This window comes from Anas acuta, chromosome 1 (genome assembly GCF_963932015.1).
Source record: "Anas acuta chromosome 1, bAnaAcu1.1, whole genome shotgun sequence".
NCBI classification, from domain to species: Eukaryota; Metazoa; Chordata; class Aves; order Anseriformes; family Anatidae; genus Anas; species Anas acuta.
This window is the reverse complement of record NC_088979.1, coordinates 149,095,120-149,121,493: the sequence shown is the minus strand read 5'-3', so window position 1 is coordinate 149,121,493 and position 26,374 is coordinate 149,095,120. Positions and strand designations below refer to the sequence as shown.

Genomic DNA, 26,374 nt, shown 5'->3' with positions numbered 1-26,374 from the left:
AAGAATTATTTCAAAGTTGCATTATTAACTAATAAAAAGAAACCGTTCAATTATATTTCTAAAATGTCTCTACCATTTCTGTAGCACAAGCTTCTCTCAGAACTAAAACAGCTGAATCTGAGTTTCAGCTGTATCAACTGCATGTAACTGTAGCTGATGCACTTCTAAGCCTATTCCTATGGAGTTTGCTCATTGCTAGGGTGACCAAGATAAGAGACCGTTTAAGTCCATTAAAGAGTCCATTAAAAACTACTTGTTTTTAATGGTCTTCAGCATGGAAAAAGCCCTGCCCTATGAAATAATTGATAAGTAAGTTTTAAAGCTGGCTTTAGAAGGTGGAGTTGAGGATTTCACAGAATTTTAAGTAAAAAGATAAGTCTCTAATGCTTTTTGGTGTTGTCATTTCATCGTATCCCAAAACTTTGAACACTGAAAACTTTCACAGGGGAAACAGTTATTCAACATCAAACTGATTCAAAAGAAAAGTGTAGCTGCTTTAATGGAAATGTGTTTTTTTTTTCAAGGCATCTGAATTTACCTGAATTTGAGAGGAGCCTTCTGGGACTGTCAAGAGGTGTTACATGACAAACATGTCTTTAATGGGCTATGTGTCTTGGCCACACTTATCCAGAGAGGCATACTAAAGATGCCCTACAATGAGGAAGTGTTGAAGTTGTTCTTCTTGAAAAGAAATATACTAGGACTAGTTCCTGAATCATTAATCTTAAATTTCTTTGGCCATCAAACCTTCACATTTGGCCAGTACTCTTTGCAGAGGCTGAGCAAAACTCTTGAAAGTAACATCTGAGTTGATTCTGGTCAGAGAGAAGAAATTACAATATATGTCCTCTTACATCTGACAGTGCAAGTTTTGTAGATTTGTCACTTCATCTGATCTCAGACTACAAAATTAGTCAGGGGTATAGCATCAGTTAGAAAGAAGTTGTAGCAAAATATATCTACAGTTTTTTAATGACATATTAGGGAGCATAGCCAAACTGTACTTTTCCAGTTCCATGAATATCATGGATAGAGGGGGAGGGGACAATGTCCCTCCTTCTTCCAGACAAACAGTTTTGATTTTACAGTTGAGGCTGCATCCCATGTCTTTTGCCAGCGTCATGCTGTGCTAATGTAGTTTACCAAGCGCACAACGGTATGAAAGAACAGCACAGTCCAGAAGCCAGCTCCATTTTAGTTTCTGCAAAAGGAGTTGCAAAGCAGAGTTTATTTCAAAATGAAATTGAGTCATTTAGTTGTGTTCCTTCAAGCAACAAATTAATTACCAGAATGGGAGGTAGTTTCACAACAGGATTACCCTTTGCTTCCGTGGGCAGAAGAGCAGCAAATCAGAGTGACAGAAATGCTGTTAGGAAACGGTAGGAGAGGCAGCAAATGACACTTTTTCCTACTGATGCATTTGCATCTGAGTAATCTCTTAATTCTCCATTGTTGGCTGGAATTACATTCCACGGGATACTGGCCTGGGGTATGTTCACTGCTTTCTTTTGTAAGAGAGACAGTGAATTGCATCAGGCACATAATAGCGTAAGAGCTACCTTACTGTGATAACTGCAGGCCTTGGTTACTAGACCTGAATACTTCAGAAAGACGTGATTGCCAGAGTGTGTTTCGTATGCTGTACTTTAAGGGAAGATGTTTTAGTCTACTTCTAGGTGTGGATAATAATCTTAATGAGAAAGAAAAAAAAAAAAAAAAAAAAAAAAAAAAACTGATGCAGTTTTCTCCTTCCTAGTGTTCTTAGACTACCTTGTCAGTGTTGAGGCTTGAACTACAGCCACTGAAGTCCTGCAGAATCTAGCTGTTTTGCTAGGGCACCTTTAAGGTATATCAAGTGACCTATTCGACCCAGCATTTTTAATGTTAAATACTTACATATTCTATGTGCACAGTACAAATGTCACATGGCAACTGGTGAGCATATTTAATCTATGCCCTATCTGGTGCTCAGCTAACACTGCATATTGTCTTTTAGTACATTATGGACTCAAATGACTGCTTCTCTATTACAGTACTTTAGAATTAATGTATCCAGATGGTCCAGAACAGTAGGAGTCAGCCTTATGGAGATTTTTTCAGGGTAGGATTGGGAGAGTTAAGTTATCTGTACACATGCCTGAACAACAAACAGCCAATACGTTGTTTCCTGAGGGATATTTTCTCTCCACGGGAGACTGGATTCAGTGACCTATTAAGGACGATGCTGCCTCCACCAGAGAGAAGAGGATGGTCACGGAAGGGGCTGTTGCTCTCTAGGCAGGCTGTGTTGCTTCCAGCTAAGTTAAACTAGCCAGGAGACACCATTGGTAGTGTATCAGAGAATTTCACTGACAGATTTGAAATATGGCTTCACCTTAGACACAGTACCTTGTCTTTGACTTAGCATTCAGTAGTTCACAGCCAAGCCTATAGACTTCTGTAAATCTCCCTGCCCAGGGCAGACCTGTAATGAGAAGCCTTCTGCAAGGTTTCCACAACTGTGAAGAGGAAAAAGGGCAGATGACTGTCCTCCTTTCTTATAATATTGCCTGTGACGATTTCTGTCTCCAAACATAAATGTGTTTTAGACTAACCAAATTGTCTGTAGAACTTGTTATTCAATTTGTGTATATGAAAGCTTACCTCATGTAAGTGTGCATATGTAAATACATGTACTTGGCTAAATCTCAGCATTTTTAGTGAACAAACTACTGTGCATATTATATTGTTTTTAAGGGATTGTTGGAAAAATCAACATGCTGCAGAAATATCAACACACTACATGCACATCATCTGGTAAGTCCTCTTTCCAGTTCTTTCATGGGTCATGGATCAGACATTTGGTACCCAGCAACAGAGACTCTCTGAACGGCATGTCAGAACTGGAAGCAGCAGGCTTCAGGCTGTAATCTCTGCTCTGGAGAAATTACCAACTGTTCTGCTCCGCTGACATGAAAAATGCATCCTTTCAGTTCTAACAGCTATAAACTGGAGCTGTCCTGGTGTTGGGCAGGTTCAGACATGAAAGCTGGTGGCAGAATGGATTTGATAGTGGTAGCAACCATCTTGCCATCTGTCATTTCTGATGTAAATTCTCTCAGTTTGGTGTCAGCCCCATGTAGTGTTTAACTCCATGACCAAAGAGCAGAATTGGGCTTGTGTCATTCTGTGTGTCTGAGAGGTGGTTTCAAAGCTCTTTCCTGGCACAAAGACTGAGTTACATGTGGTGTATTCAGTAGAGTTAGTCCAGAAATAGAGCTTTCATCCCTGGAAAGCTTAAATGATTTAAAGTTGGCTTCTTGTCTGTTCAATAGAGACAGAAACATAACAAAGGAAAAACACTTCCTGAAAGTCTTCAAATCGGAGATGCTGAATTACTTTGATCAGAAATGACATCTTTCATTCTGATGAAGGAAAATGGAAGGGATGATATTTCAAATCTTCCTAATCACAGGATTGAAACTTTGTACATTGAAACTATTCTGAGAGTTTAGTTTAGTCTTAATGCAGCACTGTTATTTCTATACAGACATCCCCCTAATTTTCTGTTACACAAGAATAAACTCCAGGTTCATAATAGTTTGTCATATAGCATTTGAAAATTCAGGAACGGTTTAGGATCAAAGTTACAACTGCTACCAGGAACAAGTAGAAAGATTTTGTCGGTAGTGGTTCTTTTTAAGTTCCAGGCCAAGTATTTAACAATGTTGTTTCTACCATTACTTCTCCAGAATCATCATTTACTTGGTATAGCTAACAATGTCTGATCAGGAAAGGTTGTTAGATAATTCCAGGGGAAAGGGTTAACATCCTTCAATTTGACCTGCAATGTGATTTAAAAGTTCATAGGAGCCCCAGAACTAGAGTATCAATTAACTTAAGATTATCTGACATTCATGAAAATGTCTGAATTATTTACAAATAAGAACAAAGCTCCTTTCTCTGAATAAGGTAGAAAACTGCCAGATCCTGTGGTGTATGTCTGAGTCAGCTGTGGAAGATCCTAGGAAAGAAAAAGAAGATCAAGTTGGGCATCTGTTCCTTGTATCTTTGAGAGTCCAAGCTGGTCAGCATGCTGCAGCTCCAGTATCATGGGAAGAAACCATACAGCCATCTTCAGTATCTGGCTGCTTTCTGCTAGAAAAAGTGTATGATGAGCTGCAGGCAAGAATGGTGATGATTTATTGTTTTAACAGTCAATCAGTCCTAGCTGTTAACCTTGCTACAATGCTATACACTCATAATCCAAGCTAATATAGAAAAGCCTCATTAACACAGCTAAAATTGTTCTATGAAAAAATCATGCATGTGTGAGGGGAAGGATCTGATGATCTGCCAGTGTCCTGAGGCCTTTCTCAAGGGGGCTATGCTGTTTTAGATAACATCTATGGATTTTATCTAAACATGGATGTTATCTAGCCACTTCTTCCTTAGCCTTAGACTCGTTTTTTTTTTTTGTTGTTGTTGTTGTTGTTGTTGTTGTTTTTTGTTGTTGGTTTTTTTTTTCACTCAATCCACCTACTTGCATGCTCTCCTTTTATTGGTTCTCAGTTGCTCATTTTTTCTGTTGTTATCTCTAAATTGCTCTTAACTGAAAAATAATCGCAGCTAGAGCTGCAATTCACTGATTATCACAACTTATGTCTACAGTCTGGGGCCTCTGGCAGTGTCCTGTGTCTGTTCATCCACACCACATGCTGTTCTTCTGTACGGGACATTGCAGTCCACACTGAATAACTACTTGATACCCCTCTAAATTAAGGTGAAAATAAAACAACTTTAAGCAACAGTTTAAATATTGCTAGAACAAACTAAATCAGCTCACACTTGAGACAAGTCCAGACGATTCCTGAGACCTTGTGCCGCCAGAGCAGTACAAAGCCTTTGGCCTCTAAGTCATAATAATGAAGATCAAATTTATTGGGTGATAGAACAAATCTCAGAGGTGGGGGAAGGGAATAATCCAGTGCAATGTATGCTGATCAGCATCAGTGTTGCACTACAATGGGACCATCTCCAGAAACTAGTCATGCAGGCTTAGTATGTGTCTTTTATATCAACTCTGTTGGGCCTCATTATTTCTACACATACAAATTTCCAAAACAAACATGTAAGTGTCTGCTGTATTTGCATACCCCATTTACAACTGCCTTATTACACTCACATTTTTTCCCTTTTCTAACATTGTGCAATGTAGCTTGTATAGGCAGAGAAAGAATACCTTGCAGACACTTAGGTGTACATGTATGTTGAAGCTGCTTTTTGAACCACAGCAGACCTCCAGTTTTATCAAATCCCTCTTCTTGCTGGCTGGAAGCACTCCAAATACAAGGACTAATGTGTTTCCACAAACGATTCTTGTGCTGAATGTCAAAATGACATTGCATTGCAGGAACTGTTAATGGGAGAGCTTTGTATGATACAAAGAGAAGCAGGCATTTTGTGCATTCTGCTCAGCCCAGCTTTGGCTGCATCCATGCTACAAAGCTAATCCAAAGGTCCGAGGAGTACAGTAAAGTGCTGGCACCTTTATGAATAATGCCTGGAAGCTTGGCTGGGGAAACCTTGGAGAGTCTGAAATCAGGCAGGAGGCTGTTCAGATGGACGATGTGTGTTGGTTCGGGACAAACAATCTATTTGTTTTGTTAACCAGTAACGAGACCTTATAAAGCATCACTGAACATTGTCATGGCCGAGGATAAACATTTGGTAACCTTTAAATGATTAACATTTGAGGGAGCAGTGGCTGAGAACTGATGTGGCTGTGCTTAGGGCTGTGCAGCTTCCAGCAGGCTCTACTGCCTTAAGAGGGGGGTGCATAATGCCTAAGGAAAGGAAAGTGCTCTGTTCAGGGTGAGCAGTGGGTGGAACAGCAGTTTAATGCCCAAGGAAAAGAACTACAGTACTTGAAATACATATATATAAAGGAGATTAAGCAGCAGCTTGGGCTGCAAGAACTAGATTCATTAATTCAGTGGATTAAACATCTGTACCACTGCAGATAACAGGCTTAGTCTGACTGTTGTTCTACTTGATTCTGCTTTTTTTTTTTTTTTTTTTCTTTTCTTTCCCTTCCTGTATGTCTGAGGGCTTGGGAAAGACAGGAACTATCATGATTTCAGGTGGCCATTGAAATGTTTCCATTAGGCTATGAAATGTTTCCACTAGGCTATGTATGAGTGGTGGTGAGGATGAATGCAGAAATGGTGTTCAGTAAAAAATAATTGAGATTTGGCCCAACTCCTCTGTCTATCAGACTTCCCCATGCTCACTCACTAATAGGCATAGACCTGCAGCCTCAGACCTGTCAAGAAATTCCCCCATGTACACATCCTCAGCAGATCAATAGAACTTCAGCATAAATCAATTACAGCAAATTGGAAGAAGGGAAAAAAAAATCCAGTGACTCAGCAACAGTTGGTACTGGGGAAGAAGGAGAACCAAGTTATAAAGTATAGCAAGAGGGTGGGATGGAGTTGCCCAGAAAATTGTTTCTCTTACAGCCAATCTCTAACAAGTAAAATATGCCATTTAGGGTGCTGGCAGCTAACCTGAGAGCAGGCTTCCTGAAAAGATTTTTTCCCTGCTATGGAAAAAAAAGATCAGACTTAAATGTTGGATACTCACTTAACATCATTGCATACTCACTTAACATCATTCATGCAAAGAGAAAGAACCTGTCATTTTTGTACAGGGAAAACTAGAAGTCAACAAGTTTTCTGTCAGAAAAATTCATCAGCAGTTCATCTCATGTCCAGATGTGTGTAACACAATGGGTTGGACTTGAATGTGCTGTCCCAGAGAGCACTGTAAGAGAAAACGCAGCTATGGACTGCATACGAAGGACATACGCAGCTAAGAAAAGCTTACTAGTATTACAAATTACAAATGCTAATAGGACTGGAGAGCACAGCTTTGGTTACTAATGTGACTGGTCTGGAATACTTGGAATAACCCTGGGGTAAGTGAGTCAGAATGGTGTCCCAAGGCCCTGCTCTGTGAACACTACTAAAACTGCTCAGAGGAGCTTCCCTGTTGACTCCAAAGACTGTTAATATTCTAGAAAGCCTTCATTGCAGTAAATAGCCTTATATGTTTCTTTGTTTTATGTAAACAATAGCACCGCACACACACATAAAAAATATTTCATGATCCAATGGCTAAATTCACAGCCCAACAAAACACTGCTGCACTCAGAAGTGTTTGGCCAAGTCTCAACCTCATCTTAGAGGGCTAAATGGGCACAAGTCCAAAGTGGTTAAAAATCCATCACAAAACTTTGTTCTCAGGCTATTGAACCCCTGATAAATTGATTAATCATTGTATGACTTAAGAGACTAAACCTGACTGAGCTGAGTTTGTGATTCCCTGTTGAATCTTGAAAGATTACTTGGTTTGCTTTTCCTACAGCTTCCTTCTTTGAATGCACAGCTTATACTGCAGTGTGCAAAGGAGAGTTGCTGACTGGCTTCATTGCAAAAAGTCACCTCTCAGGCATCGGAGACACCCAATCTCATGGTAGGGATTATTGGGTGCATAATGGCCACCATATCCTGATTTTTGTGATGATGATGAAGCCATTCCAGAAAGGAGCTGTGTGTACTGCATTTTACTTATAACGGAACTGAGGAATGTTGTAATTCTTCCATTTTCTTCTCAGACTATTCTACATTTTATCTGTAAGACAGGTAAAGAAAACATATTTCTTAGGTTTCCTTTGTCTGCGTTACCTTAAGATTCTAGCATCACTGATGACAAATAGAAGCAAAGTTGCATTTGCATTAGTAGAAGATTTAATTATATGGGTTCTGACGCCTGAAGACAGCACCTTAAATTACTCTGTCATGTGGGTTTTTTGTGTTTTCTTTTTTTTTTCCTCATTTCTCTTCACTGGCTTTTTCTCTGTGAGACTCTTGATAAACTGGTGGATTGCTGCTTAGAAGCCCATTGGCTTTTGATGCTATTCTCCTCACATAAAATTGAAATAGAGCTTTTGCTTTAGTCTGCTAAACATCAGACAGGTCTGATTTCTCTGCTCTCACCAGCTTTCCCCTACTGCAACTCCACTGATTTACGACTCAGTTACCTTAATTTATAGCTTGAGAAAGAAGCTTTTGAAGCCACAGATTAAAATCTGAACTTGGTTGACTTGTCCATTCATTCTGAATAGCTGTTTTCAGTTGAATATAGTTTTCTGCAAGGTCATTTCAGTTCAGGCTCTCTGAAAAACAGCAAAAAAATCTGAAAGTCTGGCAGTACTTGTGTAGCAGTCAAAGACAGCATTGTTGCTTCAATTAAAATAGGACAGACCCCAGTGGCCTTTACCAATGACTTCTTTCTCTGTGCTGTTCTTGGGATACTCATTGAATGTCATCATAAATCAAAAGGTGACTGCACTTTGTTATTGCTAGAGAACCATCTAGGCAAAATTTTGATTGAAAGGCTTCATGTAAAACATTTCTGTTCTTTGTTAATGATGATACAACAGTGGCTTTGCTGATAAAGTCCATAGCAGCAGACTATCAGCTGGAGCTGGTCAGATTGAAAGGGCTAATAAGTGTACGTGTATCCTCATTTGAATTTTAGTGCTATTTTTTTGGTGATGCTGATATCTGCAACAGAAGCTTTAACAATAAATCATTGCAGCCACTTTTGAGTGCCAGTATTTCAGCGCACTAATAAAATGCCATTTGTGCCAGCAAAGCTGAAATGCCTGTGTGAGTACTTGCAGCACAGTTACATTCAGTCCAATAAATTATACATGCCCAGGAGTGTCCCTGGGCACCGAGGCCAACTGGCATGGAGTGGCCTATTTCTCTGACAGTAAATACTCTTGGACTCCAGAACAGCATGGCTTGTACACACTGCCTATTGGGAATAGTCCCAGAAGTGCCCTCATCACTGAACCAGGCATAGGGTTGGTTGGTGAGTGTCCCAGTGCACTGTGAAAAGTGTACTTACAGATGTCCTCCACTTGGTCAGAAAGATCCCACTCGTGTCCCACTTCTCTAATCATAATGTCTGAACGTAGAAGATTTGCAGAGGACTAGTGACTCAAAAATTTTGCTCCCAAATGTTTGGGATTGTACTGAACTGCAGCTGTTCCTTGCGATGAAAAGAATGAAAAGACTACATTCATTTTGATAAACAATATGCTGTGAATTGTTTTTATGGCCTAATTAAAAATTTAAAATGGGAGAAGGAAAAAACATGATGTGATGCAACTGGCTTAAACGCTCACTGAGAAGTGAACAGTATTTCCCAAAATATGTTGTGCCTGAATGGAAGAACAGAGAACAGGTGAAGCTAGAAGTCATGCTCTGGAAAATCTTGCTTTCTTCTGCAGTTGGCATTATTCCCCCTTTGTGTGTCAAAGCCTAGTGTCTGTATAAGCTAGCACACTCCCAGTGAGTGAGAAATCCACTCCCCCTGCCATCTGCTCTCCTGCATGAATAGTTAGGAGGAGGAAACAGTCCCCATTTAGGAAAAGAGAGAAGCTGGGAGCCAGGCTATTGCAGGGAGAAAATATCCCATCAAAACTAGCGTCAGGCTGGGAGGAGGGTGAAGAGGGAAGATGGATTTCCAGCCTCAGGCAAGTGCAGCATGCAATGCATGATGCTGCTCACAACAGCCAGCGGTGCTTGTAGTGGGACCTGAGAGGGGGGAGCAGTAGTCACATTCCAGCAAACACCATCCTTGCAAATGTGCTCAAGCCAGCCCTGCTGGGATCCCTTTAAAGTGATTGCCACACCTCATGCCTTGTGTGTGATCTTTGAGGTATTCTGCATCAGCTGAACAGCAGGACCAAAGATGTTGTCCCCCTCAGAACAAACTCGCTCTTAGAGACCCTTGCTTCTATCCTGAGTATATCAGTCTTGGGTTTAGTTGATCCATTTCCTTTTGCAGTTTAACAGCATCATATCATACTTTATTTCCTAGAGCAATTGATTTGCACTCCATACGGCCTTGTGGGACATCCAGAAACAAATACTTGTCACAAAATGACTCTTTCTAACATCGGCTGCTCGCACATGAGGGAAGTGTTAGCAGCACTGCAGGAAACCTGAGCCTCCACCTGTAGCTCAAGGTTATTTTCTGTGGTTTCACAGCTATAAAGGAAGAATCTTTATCACCCACATCTCTTACTGATTGTAAAACTTTATTTCTTTAGAGGAAATCTAGAACAACAAGTAAGACAGATATTCATCTTTCAATTCCTGTGAAATTCTTTTTACAGGTAAGTAGAAAAGGTGGTCGTTATCCCAGCATTTGGCTCCTTTAAATTTCTTCAGGGTAATCCAGCAAGTTTATGGTCTTTCATTTTATTCTTCATATTCAACATTGTGGCTGTTTTCCAGTCAAGCTTTAAATCAAGACCTGGTAGCGCTGAGTCTCTTCTTCCTGGTCATCAGCGAGGTCAGGGCATCAGCACAGCTAGCAAGTCTGGTTAGTGCCATTGTACGTAGTACATCATATGGACAGTGCCTAGTGTGCAATAATACTGTGTTCTAGTCCCAGATGTGGGCAGAAGATGCAAGCCTGAAAATGCTAGGCTCTAAATAAGATTGTTGGTATCCCGTCTTTGAGTGGAGATGTTGTGACTTAATTAGACATATCAGAGGGAAGAGCACTGGGACACTGGTGTGCAGGATGGTGTTTCCAGTTGCTTTGCCTATAGGAGGTGTTCCAATATGTTCTGCAAAACAAGAACTCTGTTCTTGAATGCATGTGCATGCAAATGTTTGTATTCACATTTCATCCTGTAGTAACTTTTTTTTCCCCATTCTATCAATAAAGATAAGCATACTTCTTCCCTCAGCCATGTCATTTCTGTAAGTTTTAATGCCCCTCCACCCCCATCCCATGGGCACACATTTTTACAACATAGAGTATTAAAGCCATATTTCAGGGGAAAAAATGTTGCATAGCTTTTTGTGTGAGTGTGTTTCTCCCCTCTTGTAGCAAAACTTTTCTCCAGGTCTGTAGCTGCTTTTTCAATATGTAATGTATCTGTCTTAAAATAAGTTGTGCAATCCTGCATACCTATCCAGCCCCCCTTGTTAGCTATGGGTGATCTCTATTTTTGATTGCTCTTGCTGAGTAAGGTTGGAGTAGTTGTTTATCAAGTAGATAAACTTCAGAAGTTCCCTCAATATAACCCCATTATTCAACAATCACAAAGCCCAGCAGCATTTTTGATATTGTTGTTTGTTAGTAACAAAGCCCTTTTTTGCACATCACCCAAGTTGAATGCATGTATTTTATCTCCTCACACCTTTACCTCACCCCTGTGGTTCCTGCTGATTATTTGAACTTTTATCTCATGCAGTAATTAATGTGTTGTAATAAATCAATTCTTGAGTTTCTTTTCTCCTTCATTAATGCAGGAAACTCTTTGTTGTTCAAAGAGGCTATGTGTCTGCCAGGTTTCACACAACTCATTGAAAAAGGCCTTTCAATACTGTAAGTGAATCAACCCTCAACCCAAGCAAAACAGAGAGGGACATGGGAAAGCATGGTGGTTCTACTTGTATACTCATCTCTCATTTGCACAGGTAGATTTTTGTTTGTTTGTTTCCTAACTGATGTTCCCCATATCTGTGTTTTTCTTGCTTGAAGCCAAAAAGCTTTAATTGAGGGTAAAGTCTGATCTGCCCATGCTTAGCATCCTAGATATTGTACACTTCTATAAACGCCTAAAAAGCGTGTTGTTTTCCTCCCCTTCCCTGAAGCAGAAGGTGATTTGTTTTGTTTTGTTCTTTTCAACAGCTGGCAGTATCTGCTTTCGGGGCAGTATCTGACTATCTAGTGACCACAGCGAACTTTCTTGTATCCTAATGGTTTGAAAGCCTGGAGGATTTTAAGACATGTCAGAAGTCATTAAAATGTAGAAGCTTCATCCGCCCACAGTGGTTTCTCTTGATTTTTTTAACTTTCACTGCGGTAAAGACTCTTTGGGTGTTTTCCTTCCCTCTTTAATTAAAGCAGACAGAAGACTTCTCTGTGAGGTTCTGTGTCTGTTGAATTTCACACTTTGCTTTATTTGAGTAAACAGAACCCATAAATATGTATGGAGAAGAAGCCTCAGCACAAGTAAATTGTTGTAGCTCTTTTCAGAAAATATAAACCTTTCTGAGTGTTTAGTGTATATTGCTTAGCATGTAGTTGCACTGGGGATATGTTGTAAGGTGGTTTTGAACTTCTGCTCTAAGTCCAGCTGTGAAGAGGCAGAGTTTGCATGATTGTGCTCACAAGGAAAGGGCAGACGCTATGGCATTTGGGGTTCTGTTGTCTTTCCTCCTCTGTGGGGGTCTTTCAGTGCCTGCTCAGGAGCTGAGCTGAAGAGGTACCTACTGAACCAGAGAAGGGAAAAGAAGCTTATGTGGAACAGAACATTTGATTAAGCTATCTAGGGAAATGTACTGAATTTGGAAGGTTTAGAAAACCTGAAGCTATCCAAATATGTTCATTTCAAAAACATTGGGAACTGGAGCGAGAACTACACAAGATGTATATAAATTTTAAACCCATGAAAATGGGAAAGACGTCAATCTTGGCTAAAAGATTGTTTTGTTCAGGAAGGTAGTCATTTTGGTAGCAGAAGTAGAAAAATATAGGGAGTAAAGAAGACCCCATTGCAGAGATCAGTGAAATGTCTGAGCTATAGATATGAAAGCGTTTTCCTGGCTGTTCATGAAACAAGATAACCACATGTTTTTGTTTAAGCACATTTGCAGGACAGTACCAGAGAAAACCAGTGGAAACTGACGGGGTGTCATTGCCTATCACTTACATGCTTTATAGACATACTATATCACATTTGTTATCGTTAAGGCTGTAAACACCCTTAATGTGTACCACAGCCTCTAAAGCTGCTGTAGAATAACTCTGACTTCTTTGATCCAAGTACGTTATCTCTGAAGAACAGGCTATTTTAAAAGTTTTCCTGAAGTCATATTATTTATGATGCACTGCAAGAAATATGGGAGGTACCAATGATGAGAAAGGTGGTCAATACCACTGCTGTCCTAGTGTGCCATTTGGTCCTTACAATTCTGTCTGGAGCTGGAGCAGATGCCCTGTTTTTTCTCAGTTTTACTCCAGCCTGCTGCAGCTGTCTCCTTTCCCTTTAACATGCTTTGAGAAAGGCATTTAGCCAACAACATTAGGGAACATGTTTGTATTTTGGCCCTCTTATCAGTCAATGAGTAGTTCTAAATTAAAACATGACTTTTCTGCTCATGTTGTCTGTGGTTTCATTTTACAACCTTGCAAGTAATTTCTCATTAGATTCCTATGCCCCCGGGAAGTGAGTCGTGCTGGAGTACAGTGGTTATTTGCCCACTGCAGAGTGCTCTTTGAAAAGCTCCCCTAGGATATGTGTACTCTTGAAAGAATTTATTCCCTCACCTTTCTTCACCCCGAAAGGAGCCTGCATGGCTACACCAGGGTCCTTCTGCATTGCCCTCGATCCTACTGGTTCTCCCCGTCCTTTCTCCCCTTTCTACCTTTTCCTCATTCCTCCCACCTCACCCTGTCCCCTGCTCTGTCCTGCATTTTATGGTAATTGCAAACATGCCTCTCTAGCTGCTGTAGCTGATGCTGCAAGCAGCAGTTGCTGCACAAGAGTACCTAGCCGGGATCTTTGATTTATGCAGAAAAATATGCCGCTCCATCCAACCTATCTAATTTCTTCCAAGGAAAGCCTTTCACATGTTGTTTCCTTATTCTAAATACTATAACTGGTAGAGGGATAGACCATTTAAAAAAATAGTAAGGTTTAGTTGCCAGAATTCATAATTCCAATATTCTACCCTTAATAGCAGGTGCACCTTAATATTAAAAAAAAAAAAAAAAAAAGAGCAGTTAATCAGAGCATTTGTTTTGTTTTCTACCCTCAGGTGCTAAATATAAGAGGTGTTTAAAAGGAAGAAAGGGACAACTCAGCAAAAAAAAAAAAAATATATATATATATATTATATATTCCTACATCTTAATCTCCTTTGTTTCATCGCTCTAAACCTCAATTTTCTATTCAAATAAGTGTAAAGGTAGTATTGAGATTTTTGTAATGGAGTATTGCTTTGTGCTTCAAACCTCAATGGAAAAGGCAGCGAGCCAAACTGTTACCTTAGAGGACAGCAGAGCCTTGGATGTGCCAGAAAAATAAATAAATAAATAAATAAAAATTAAATAAAATAAAAATTAAAAAAAAAAATCAGCTACCTGTATTGCACTGCTGGAGAACCCAAGGAAAAAACAGTTTCCTCTGGCTAATGTAAGCTGCAAACTTGAAGGCTTGAGGCAGTTGTTTAAGCAAAACTCAAATAAAAGCAGCAGGAATTGGAGTAGAAGCTTTGAAGTCATGATCTCCTTGCTAGCAAAACAAAAGTTCACTTAGCTGGGCAGATGTATGGGGAAATCAAAAGCATTTTTCCTTTCAGTGAGGGATAACATCCAGGTCCAGTTCTGACTGGGTGATTTTGATTAGTAATAATTCATTTTGTGTGGGCTATACATAAATAACAATTGGCTACTCAGAAGGACAGGGAGGAAAGAAGAATATTTAGGGAAACTGCGAAAACTGTTCCTTAATTCCCAAGACATTTGTGATAAACGGTTAAGAAGATGTGGTTCAAAACTATGCAGCTTCAGAGTCTGCAGTGATTGCTATTGGGTTGAATGGCCTCAGGGTACAGCCATTATCATTTTAGACACAACACTAGGTAATAAAAATGGAAACTATTGCTTAGAAAAAAATTGTTTTTCTGGCATGATGTATGGAAGTAGATAAAAACTAGATTTTGTTGTGCAGCAATAGGTCTCAAAAATATGCCTGAAATACTGAAAAGTATCAAGAATCCAACATAATCACAGGAAAAAAAAAAAAAAAAAAGTATTTTTAAAGTTTCTGAAACAGGAAGTTTGCCTTCTTTCCTTTTCTTCTCTTTCTTGTTACATTCAGTCCTGCACAGGATGAGACTTTGAAAATCAAGCTGGTTTTGAAAACAAAATCGGAAAATGAGAGGTGTGTTTAACTTTCCAGGCATTTTTTACCTGACTTTGTACCTGTGTTTAGTTGATGCCACCATTTTGTAAGCTAAATTCAATTTTGGAATACTAACGATGCCATTTTGGTGTGTTGGTACTCTGCAGTTCCAAACAGCAGATCCCGATTTCTTTTTTTCAGAGGGTTTATATTGACATTGTTATCCATCAGTGTAAACCCTGAGGATGGGAAGATGGGTAGACCTGGGAGAATGAGACAGCCTCTCCCACACAAGTTGGCCAAGGGACTTGATGGAGGCAGTACAGGGCTTTCCGTTTCACTTTCTAGTGCTGATCTTACACCTTATCCACAGGTGCCCAAGTTTTTATTAGCCAACAGATTTTTTTATTAGCCAACAGATTTCTTTTCAGATTATTTTTTTTTTACATGCTTTTTGTATTTGTTGTATGGGGTACACTGTTAAGTCAGTGTTTAAACATATGTCCATGGCCAGCTACAACAGTGATTCTCAGAGACACCACAACACTGATTTGGGGTATCTGGTATTGTGATTGTTATGGCTCATGATTTTTATGTTTCAGCTCCTAAATTATTGATCTGCTGAATTGATAGAGAACAGCTGAGCCCCAAGGAAGCTCAGAAGCAAACTTGGAGTTGATAAAAGAATTTATTTTGGTTATTATGGATACATTATGGATACATATCCACTTGCCCCATGACCAGTCTTCATGCAAAGCATCATTTCATGGTGAGACATTGTCTCTGAGGCTAAGGCTGCTTTGTCCTTGAGGATTTTCCAGGAAAGACATCCCACACAGTGCCCCGGGGGTGGTTTCCTCCAGCAAGCTCTCCGGTCCTTTTTGTGGTTGCTTGGCAACCAGGAAAGGGAGGAGGAGGAAGATGCGAGAGCATGGAGACACCTGAAGAAACACTCTCTGTAGCAAACCAGTTGGCCAAATCAGCTTTTGGTTCTCCTGAGCTACTCCATTGCTATAGCCCTGGTCCTCTGTGATGGTCCTTTTGAGATAATTCTCTGCTAAAGGTGAGGATGATGATCCTGCTATAACTTTGCATGAGTTTTGCCCTATTATGAATCCTTTGGCATTGTGAGATTTATTCTTCTTGAATAGGAATAAGTGAGGTAAGAAACAAGATCTGGTCAGTGCACAAGTGATGGCTTAGCTGCACCTTGCAACAGCATCCCTTGGCTTAAAGAAGCTACAGAAGAATTCAGGTCAGCCCTCCCTTCCGAATGTGATGTTCAGCCTCAGATTTTGTACCAGATGTTCTCCCTGGTTGTCAAAAGCCCCATAAACTCTGCAAGATGAAGTAGTTTTTCCAGTTCAAGAAAGCAAAGAAACAAAAGCACATATTGCCAGTTCCAGCTCCATATGTCCAGTATAGGATTTGTAGTTTGGATGAAAATCTTAAAGGAAACAGGAATGTAAGAGAAATAAGTCAAAGCTGTGTTTTGTGAGTTGCAATCTACTGACATGAATTTCATTTTCTAATGGTTGTCTCGGTTGTTGGTCCTGTTGGACTTTGACCCAATGTTACTGGAGCCTCTACATAATGGAATCATTTCTGCAGGAAGTACAATGGTTGTCTCCCTTCTGAAGAACTGGTAAGCTCTTGATATAGTAAGTTCCTGCCCTGAGAAGGACCCGGAGATGAGTCTCTGGTTTGCCTTGTTCAGATTTGGGCCCTCTGTTTCCTTTATACTAAATGAATGTCATAATGTTTCAGATATTGTCTGTGTCAACAGGGGATTAGGGTATGTCTCTCTTCTAACCGTAGAGAGGTAGAAGATTGTCCCAGGAATAAACAAGAATGTTCTTCTCACATTGGAGACTTCCACAGCCTAGGAACAGTGTTTTGCAAAGTATGGCAGGTGATCTGGGGAGGCAGCAGTATACTTGTATTTTCAAAGTTGATTAGTACTAAAGAGACTCTGTCAAGAAAATAAATATATAAATAAAATAAAGTAAAATTATATTTGTGTTTTCTTGCATCAGAAAAAAACATAGTTGGATAAAGTACATCTTTCTAAGACACCATATTGCTATGATGCTTGAGATGGCAAGAAATTGGAACCAATGAACTTGCTATAGAAATATGTTGCTAATGTAAGTAAAATAGTTATTGTTTTCTTTCTAGATTAAGAAGTGATAGTTGGAAAGTTTCAAAAAGTTCACTGTAATCACAAGTCACAGTTGCTGAAGAATGAAAAATTCTTCTAGTTAGGAGCATGTGTGGGACACTGAAACATATTTTCAATAGTATGACAATATGCTTCTTATGGAGACCACCATACATGTAAGCAGTAGCACTGAATCCCCAGCAGAATGCCTCAATCTGAGTAGGTAAAATGCAGCTTGTCCCAAAGATATCCCACTTCAGAAAACAGCATCCCAGACTGTGAAGGAGCCCATTGCTTTCCTGTTATTTCTCAGATTTATTTCTGTGGAACCTGCCATATGAATGCCTCTGCTGCTGTTACACCATCCCAAGAGCATGTTTGCCAAGCTGACAGTTGCTAAAGAGGCTCTCACAATATATTCAGCAAGAAAAAATACTCACTCCAACCTCTGATCTCTGCCTCATGTTGTGGGTTCAAAACAAGCCTCCATGGCGTGTGTGCAGTCTGATCCAGTCCTGCTGCTACAATGTCATTAGCTAATGACTATTAGCTGGGGGAAAATAAAGAAAAAAATAAATATCCAGACTCATTTGCAAGTAGAGAGCCAATTCAGCTCCTGTTTTATATTCAGGTCAAACCAATCAGAGGTTACACTAGCAATCTATAAAGGTGGCACCCAAAAAGTAGCAAGACAACTCCATCAAAAGATCAGCTTCTCCAACACAAGGTGCTGAAACATTGCCATGCAGAATTAGGCAGACTGTCAGTCAGTCTTGGGACTCAAAGAGTAAACAGGACATCAGATAAGGTAAGACTTATATCTTGGTAATTAATACTTTTGACTAGGGATTTTTTAATAAATTCTTGAATGTTTGGATCCCTGCAGTATGTGTGCTTTTGCCTTGGCAAGTATCCCACATTTGTAGTACAACACTCACAATACAATCATATATATCTCCTTAAATTTCTAAGTTGCTCCTTTTTTTTATCTATGAACACGTTTCTCATCCAGCCAGGAGAGAGAAGCTTTTCACAGAAGCTGACTCCATCTACATGTGTTTCATTTTCTTTAACTTTGAGTATGCCCCCTTTTTTGTCTCTGTCCTACAAAAGAGGCTTGTGCCCAGTGAAGCATCATTTCAAATGAACACATGAAAACTTCCAATGGCAAGAAATTGATCAGAAATAATGACAAGGAAGTAAAGATCTTCCAGGTAAACTCCAAAACTTTCTGAAAGTTTTCATAAAAATAAGAGGTTCTCTGTTTTCATCCAAAAACACTTCAGCTGTTGCAATTGAGACACAAAAGACTTCACTTCAAAATTTCTCCTAAACTAATGATTTTCTTAGAGTGCTTGCAATAAAAAAATAAAAATAAATAAATAAATATATATATATGTTCAGCTGAAAAGAAATTACCCAGAGAACCAGCTTTGATGGGAAATATTCAAAAATAGGATTTAATTCCTGCAAAAATCTTTAGTATCCCACCTTCCATTTGCTGAACTCGTCAGCTTTTTCTGACACCATTCATTCTGCTTTTTCTCTTGCCATTTTGTCCTCAAGTTTGCTCTAACTCACTTCATGGAATTGGTGGAAGACTTCACTCAGCTTACCCCAGCTTTCAGATGTTTTCCACAGGCAGCAACTGGGACTGTGATTCCTTGTCTCCCTCCCCAACTTCTCTGTGAATGTTGTGATCTGCTTTTTTTTTATTCAGTGCTTGTCCACAAAGAAGCCTCGCGTTGTTTCTCCCACCCTCTCTGGTTGTGCACTACTGCTGCAGTGGCTGCTCTGTGGGGCTCTCAGCTGAGCACCTCTCACCAGAGCTAAGTTCAGAGTACTGCTGGCAGAGCTGGCCTGTGCCCTCTTTAGCCAAAGTTTGGCTCCTGATTGTTAAACCTTTAGTCAGGGAGGCTTTGATGCTAGGAATTAACTTGAAAGGGATTTGATAACCAAGGGCCATATTCGTGATGCAGAGCTTTCCATTGAAGAGCTTTCCCCCTCCCGAGCTTCTCCTGAATTTTGAGCAGATTCTCTGGTTGCCCTGGCAACAGCCTAATTTGTTCTCTTTTTGTGATTTAAGTAAGCATCATGTAAAAACTGTTCAATAAATGATGCTGAAACACCCTGAGTTTTGGTAGTGACATTGGGCAGCTTGCCACGTGGCTTAATTTAATTGCTCTGAAGCTAGCAGCAAGTGCATAATTCAAGATTTCATTTAGAACAAAAGCTCTTAAAAGTTTGGAAGGCTGCAAGAGAAAGAGGGGGGAGAAAAGAGCAGCTGCCATTCTTCGAAAGTAAAGCATCTTCAGAAGCAGGAAGGTAAATTTGTTGTTTTTCGGCCCTTTTTGTCCTGCCTTTGTAGCTGTGCTGGTACTCGAGCTTGATTTCACGGGAGCTGAACATTCAACCTCATGTTTTCTTGCTCTCCAAGGGAAGTGGGTTCCTGTAATGGGAAGAAAACTGGTTTATTCTTTCTGCCTGCTTAAGTCACGATGGAATGACATGACTGTTTCTAAGTGCAGCACGTGTGGACAGATATCAGCAATAGCTTTGAATATTGCTGTGAAGGGTTATTAAAAAGTCTTGCTTGCTGACCTGAGCATTAGTGATGTCCCACTGAACTCCTCCACTTCAGGCATTGGACCCACAAGAAACCCTTTAACTACTCCAGGGACTCTGAGGTTCAACAAGAATAGTGGTGTCCACATTAGAGGTAGCTGCAGTGCTCTGTAACTCTTCAAATGAAGCTTCATCTGGTGAAGAAGGACAATGTTCATTTGGGGGAAAACTACTTCTTGGGAAACAGATGTGCTGTAAGTTCTTGCTACAAATTTAAAAATTTCTGGTCTGGAAAAATAAAAATAAATAAATAAATAAAAATAAAATAAAAAGCAGAACAGTTTAGTCATTTGGTCTGGAGGAAAACTACCACTTCTTCAGTGTGGAGGGTTTTTTTTTGGTGTGGGGATGCAGACTCCCACAGCTGGTGTGTGAAATCACAGTCCCTGGGTGATGCACATACGAGCCTTTCAGGGACTTGCATCCCTTGGTGTCTGGGATGACAGAGCAGTTGCTGAACAGAGAATGTCGTGGTACAAGGCAGACTCTCCCATTTCCTTGTGATCTGCTCGTCTTGTCACTCCCTTGTGCAGAACAGTTTTATTCTTTTCTCATGTCTTGCATTAAAGGAAAGATTCAAAGCGTTTGATGCACTGTGTGTGCTATCACTTTGCCTGGACAGAGATCTCTGTATCCTCTGAGATAGTAATGGCCATGCACCAGAGAAATACTGCGCTGTAGGACCGTTACACAGCAATGAAAAGGGAATGCCATGGCTTTTGAGGGGTGAGGACAAGAGAAACAGAATGGGGAATACAAGTGAGAATACAATCTGAGGTCTCCTTTTCAGCAGCGACAGATTCTGGTTTCTTTACCCGCCTCTCTTTGATAAGAGAAAAGCCTGCCAGTGGGGATGAAGCCAGTGACACCGGAGCCTGCACATCCTTGTTGTTCCACTAAATTATTCATCCTGTTCCTGTGATAATATAGTTATAAGGAGGAGCCTAATTGAATTTACTGTCTGGCTTTGGCCAATAGGGCGATAAGGATCCAGCAGAATGGGATGACGGTGAATCCTGCCAGTGTGCTGTGAATGTGAAGCAGGAGGGACTGGCAGTTTGCGTGCAGGAGGGAAAGCGAACAGGTCCAGGGCCCCCGGATTAGCAACCCAAGGAAAGGTAAGGGGGTGAGCGGGAACGGGGCTCGCCAGAATCTGACCCTGTGCCACAAAGGTGTTTTTGTTTAGAGGAAAGCACTCTGCAGGCAATGTTTTCCCGCAGGGCTTGGAGGGAAAGGGAATGTGTGTGGTAGCACTTGCTCAATGCATGAAGCGTGTGCCTTTGTCTTTATATGTGCTGCAGGGCTTTATCATATCGCGTGTTCATTATGCGTGTCTGTACGGAGATGCCTGTGTTTTACATGGATGCAGCAGCAACCTATGAAACCCATGCATTTAAAAACGCAGTGAGAGCAGCAAAAAGACAGAAATTACCTCATGGGGAGTCTGAAGAAAACAGCAGCGCTTTCTGGTTTGATTGAAAATGGAAATGCAGAAGCTCTTAGCGAGCTGCTTGCAATCAAAAAAGAGCAAGTGCATGTGCATCTGTCTGTGTATGTATTGAATCTGCAGTGAGATAAGAAAATGGGAAAGAGGAGGTCAGACTGGAGTATTAGTCATGGCAGGTGGAGATAAGTGACAAGCAATCTGTGTAATCAGATTCTCTAACATGGAGTGAGAGTGCATGTGAGTACGGGCGTGGATTAATCCTATCTGCTGCTGAGCCACCTACACCTGGAAAGCAAGGTTGGGGGGATCAGGACAGGTTATGTGACTGTCTGGAAGAACCGATGATCAATCTGTCCTGTTTGCTGCGTGCTCGAGTGATTAGCTATTGAATTGTTTCCACAGATTTGCTACCTCCCTTTTAATCGTGCAAAGAGAGGCTGAGCATCTCTGAGGGTCAGGTTGAAGACCACGAATTAACATTATCTGGAAGAACAGAAGCACGGCAACTAAATTAGCCTCTGCTCTTCGTTATGTTTCTCTGCATTTGCGCTGATAACAAGTGACTGCTAAACAGGCAGTGCAGGTGGGGAAAGCTGGATTACATGTGTGACAAGCTCCACTAAGCCATGCAGGCAGGGAACATTGTACCGAGGATGTTGCAGTCCCGCTCCCACAGCTTTCATCTTTAGCAGCAGGCTGGCCCGAGCTGGTGAACCTTAGCCCAGCCACCAGCCAGAGCAGGGTCTGCAGCTTGCTTCCTATAGTCACAGGTTTAGCTGCTTTTTGTATGCCTTCATCACCTTGTTCTTTTAAAGCCAGGTTCCAAATGGAGGTGTTGTTAAGCCAGGGAGGAACTCAGCAGTGTAGCTCACCTGTGGGTGTCTTATCTCAGTTGGGAGCTCCTAGGGTGAGTGTTGAGGAAGGTTTGCTTTTTCAGCTTGCTCAGAAGGTGATAGCCAGGAGCTCCCTCTGAAAAGAGCAGTAAGGCAGAGAGCACACAAAATGGTTCATCTTGTATTAACCCAACTCGTTCACTCTGAGGAAGATCTAACCTCACATAAGTCCTCCTCCTGCCCTGACACCAAATCTCTTACAGCAGGGGGTTAGCTTTCCCTTGCCAGAACTCCTTTCACTTCACAGGTTTTCCCGTGTGGCCCAAAAATGGGAAAATGCAAACGCAGTAGGTGTTCCCCCCCAGGGAGTAGCTCCCTGTGCACCTTGCCCTGTGTCTGTGAGGGTCTGGGCAGAAGTCTCTGGGCTGTGTTGCCCTGGGGGGGGGGGGGGGGGGGCACTCAGCCTGAGCTCCACCATCCTGCTGCTTGTGTGCATGCCCCAGGTGAGACTGAAGGGGAGAAGAAATGTGTCCTGCCTCTTAGTGTAGGTGCAAAAGGGCTCCACCTTACAGAGGATATTTGTATTTGCTGGCAGAAATCCCATAGGGAATGTGGTGCAGCTTCTGGTAGGATGGGGCCGTGCTCTCTGCCTCACCTGAATTACAGGTGCCGACTGAAAAACAGGGCCAAATGTACATACTGAAAGCTAGTGGGCTTTTTTGTCTGCTGATTTCTCTTGCCTCTTTCCCGTCCTTCAGTTCCCTTAAGCTAGCAGAAACATGGTCATATTTGAGTTTACCTCCAACTTTCACAGCACGTACAAGAATCAGCTGGGAAATGAACCAAAACATTCCTGGCCATCTGAAAATAAACTCCCTGGCAAAGTTGACTTCTCTCCCTTACCTCTGCCCTAGCAAAGGAGAAATAATGAAATAACTTGCTCATTCACACGCTCCTAAAGGGTCTGGAGCCTCCAGGTGCAGAGCAGAGTGTTCTCCTACCAAAAAGGGGGCCGTGCTGGAGACTCCATCTCTCCACCCTTCAGAGGAAGCCGTTTGCACCTGCCTGTTTTGGGATAACAGCATCTTCCTCAGGAGATGCACATGGGGAGTTGGGCAGGAGGAGCATCCCTCTGACAATGCCGCAGCGGCAGCCCAGCGTGCGCTTGCAGCGTTTAGCGCCGGTCGGGTGACTACATTGTCTGCCTCTGCCCTCGGAGTCAACAGCAAGGCTCGGAAATGGGCGAAAAGCCAGCATATTCCCAGGGAGGCTGATGTCATTGCCAGCTTGCCGGTGCCAGAGACAGTGCTGGAAACCTGAGGTTGCTTTTGCCATTAATTGCCCGAGATGATTAATTCAGGCGATGATATCATTTTCCTGGGTGGAGGTTAGGAGGTTACGTACTCGAGTAATGAGGGGTGTGATGGGATGCCAAACTTGTGCTCTGCAGTGAGGTTAACACTAATTACAAGAAGCCAGCCACAGTATCCTCCAGATCATCCTTCTTCCCCTGGAAACAGCACCATTTTTCTTTTGCTCTCCCGTCTTGCTGTTCATGACTTTTTTTCTTTTATTATTTTTTTCTTCGTGTGATTAATGAGTTGCTCCTGTGGGATATGCAGTATTGCAAATTCTAACTGAAACACTGTGCTCTTAACTTCCACAGCTCTCGCCTAAGAAGGCTTGTTGTTTTAATTTTAACTTTTAATTAAGGCTTTTTTCACCTTGCAGATCTCATTCTACCTTCTAAGAATTCCTTGTATTTGTGTCATTTACACTGCACTATCTGGCAAATACATATGTATATAATATATATATATATATATATATATATTTCCCTTAAAAGTAATAAAGTAGCTTTGGTTCTTATTGCACAGTGACTAGTGTGCTGCATTGTTGCTCTCCCCTCAGAGGATGTTGCTCTGTCTATAGGTGTGTAGGATTGCTTTTCAATCACCCTGGAAATTCTCTAGAATTGGGTTTTGCAGTTAAACTCTATGATGTTTTGCTGTTTCTGAACTTTCTAAGCTCGATATCTCTTTCCTGCCACATTGACAGCTAAGCAAATAAGCGCAGAATTCCCAGGTGGAAATCACAAATTGCTGCCTTGACCCAGATGCAATTATTAGCTGATAAAGGTGCAGCAACTCGATCTGATTACTCATCGGTAGGTGAAATTGCTAACTTCATATGTCAAAGAAAACATCCAGGGCATTTTCGGAGCTGTTGTAAGAGTGTTTCAAACAACATCACTGCTCTGCCTCTTGTATTCCCCCCACCCCTCATTCACTCCACTTTTTTTGTTCTCCCCTCTTTCCTCCGTCTTTTTGGTTGTCTTTGGTCCCCAGAGGTTTTACACAGCCTTGCATTCTAAGTTTTCAGATAGACGTAGTAAGATCAAATGGAAACCTTCCAATTTCTAGATAGGCTTGTTATCTCTGGGATAAAATGGTTTCCCTTCTGTTGAAGCAGTGGGGAAGCTGTGCTATCTCTCCATTCTGGATAATTTTACACTTCTTCCCATCCTTCATGGTTTGTTGTGCTTTTCTATCTCATCAAGAGATTAGAAAATGTCAAGGAATTTTTCATCAGTGCTGACAAACAGCAGAAATCTGATTAGCAATCGTTAACAGTTAGGCACAGCAGACTCATATATATTTATAATATGGTTGTCAAGGAAAATTAAGTGATTATGCAGATTTAACAATGTCTGTATTAATGGCTGTCAGGTTCCAGACACTCATCTATTGTCTGTTTAATGAGAAATAAGCCGTTTGTGGCTGCACAGATCAAACACTAGAGCAGGGGTGCAGTATGACTTTGCTGCTGTTATCAGGGCGCCCTGGCCACAGGACAGGTGGACCAGGGCATGTGCTTGCAATTGAGACCCTTCTCATAAAAGGAAGAAAATAAGGAGATGCCTTTGGTCAAGCAGTAGAAAGAGCCTGCAATGTGGCCTTTAGGGTGGAAATGATCTTTTGTCCTGGTGACAGGGCTCTGTTGTAAAGGACTGAATTCCGCATTGCCCCCAGAGTGACCCCAAGAGGAAGAAAGGATCACCTGCTTTCCACGGTAGTTTGTGTACTTGTGGTGGGCTACCCCAGGAGGAAACAAAGCAGGCTGCAAGGGGTAAGAAAGACCTCTTTTCCAGGTTGGGAGTATTGCATTCAAATCACTTCTGTGAGAGCTGCAGTCATTTTTAAAGGGAAATTAAATTTGCTATAAACTGTCAGACTGGAATATAAAGAAGACAGACAGCTGCTGTACTGTTTGATATTCCAGCCTGAAGAACATTAGTGGCTTTATCTTCCTATGGACCAGAAGCAGGAGTCAGAGTTCATGTAAAAATGAGGAAAGGTGAAAGAACTGGAGAGAGAGGCGAATGAAAAGCTGTAGAAAGTGGGGGAAAAGGAGAGTGTATTTTTTTTTTTTTTTAAGAAGGAAACTTCATTTTTGCCAGACATTGCGGTTTGGGGCTGATTTATTTCCTGCTCTCAGCAAGAACCATAGCCAACACTTCTTCACTGTATACTTGAACTGGGAAGCTTGGAGAAGCACCAGCTTCCTTATTTCATCTCACACACAGGAGCAAGAGCACACATAATAACTCCTTTTAAAGTATGGAAACCAATGTCTTCCACCAGGTCTCCATGGCTCAAAATAGTTCAACTCCCTCAAATGTAAAAAGAATGATCACTCAAGCCTTACATTTTAATTTACAATTTTGTTTTACCTTTAATTGGCAACAGCACAAACATGGAAGGAAATATATTCCAACTTGTTAATTCTAGGCCATTCAAACCACTAGGCTTTTTAAGAAAAGATTCTAATAAACACTTTTTGGTAGAGGCTATAGCTAAAACCACCTTATTTGGAGCAGAATAGGGGTTTTATAGATGCATCATTTCCATCCAAGTGAATGGAGAAAGTCCCACTTCATTGGGACCCAGAACATCCAAGCCTTGTGCAAGAAAACAGCCAGAGCTGCTTACACCATACTTCGTCTGTAGCCAACACAAAGTATTTTTAATCAGGAAGGACCTGAAGATTTTCACCAGCACTAAATTAACTTCATAGGCAAACACAAGAGTATTTACATAGGACTATTAGAAAAGCAAAACCAAGTGCAGCAGTGCATTCAGCTCCAAGATGATTCAGACCTTAAAAATCTGCTGTTTAAAATATAGTAGCAGTCCTTTTTTTTTAGTCAGAATGTATTATTTTTAATATAGGATATCTTTGCGCTGTGTGCTTGGCTTCTTTTGTACAACACAATGAACACACCCGTTCCTCTGCCATCTTCTTCACCCACTCTAATC

The 26,374-nt window shown here is 41.1% G+C and overlaps 1 protein-coding gene across 2 annotated transcripts in view; it reads left to right on the top strand.

The window, feature by feature from the left end:
• The first annotated feature begins 20,715 nt into the window (after positions 1 to 20,715).
• Positions 20,716 to 26,374, top strand: part of SYN3 (synapsin III) — a 190,697-nt gene continuing 185,038 nt past the window's right edge. For both annotated transcript variants that reach the window (XR_011090638.1, XM_068664884.1), the window contains exon 1: positions 20,716 to 20,893. The gene's annotated coding sequence lies outside the window, so the exon portion shown is untranslated. The remainder of the gene's footprint in view (positions 20,894 to 26,374) is intronic.